Here is a 361-nt window from a genome sequence, read left to right as displayed (position 1 = left end):
GGAAAGACCATCAGCCTATACTAACACCTCATCCCGACCAAAATGAGCTAAAATGATACAATATAGATTTAAAGGTGTATCTTCAAAACTTTTGAAATAAATATAATAAAGTGCAACTTCTCTAAAAGGAACATTGCTGGGGACACTAAAAGGTGTTTAATAAACAGAGGTTGTTGCATGGAAATGGTGAAGAAGAGATCTTACTGTGAGAGTTGTTTGCTCTTCAATAGGTCATTAAGAGAGGTAATACAGTATAACTTATACCGCACATGAATTTCATGTTTTAATGCCTGACAGCTTTGACTATCACACAAAATATTTACCTTCTACATACAGTAATTCAAATAATAATAATACATAC

Source organism: Mercenaria mercenaria, chromosome 1, assembly GCF_021730395.1.
Source record: "Mercenaria mercenaria strain notata chromosome 1, MADL_Memer_1, whole genome shotgun sequence".
NCBI classification, from domain to species: domain Eukaryota; kingdom Metazoa; phylum Mollusca; class Bivalvia; order Venerida; family Veneridae; genus Mercenaria; species Mercenaria mercenaria.
This window is presented reverse-complemented; position numbering follows the sequence as displayed.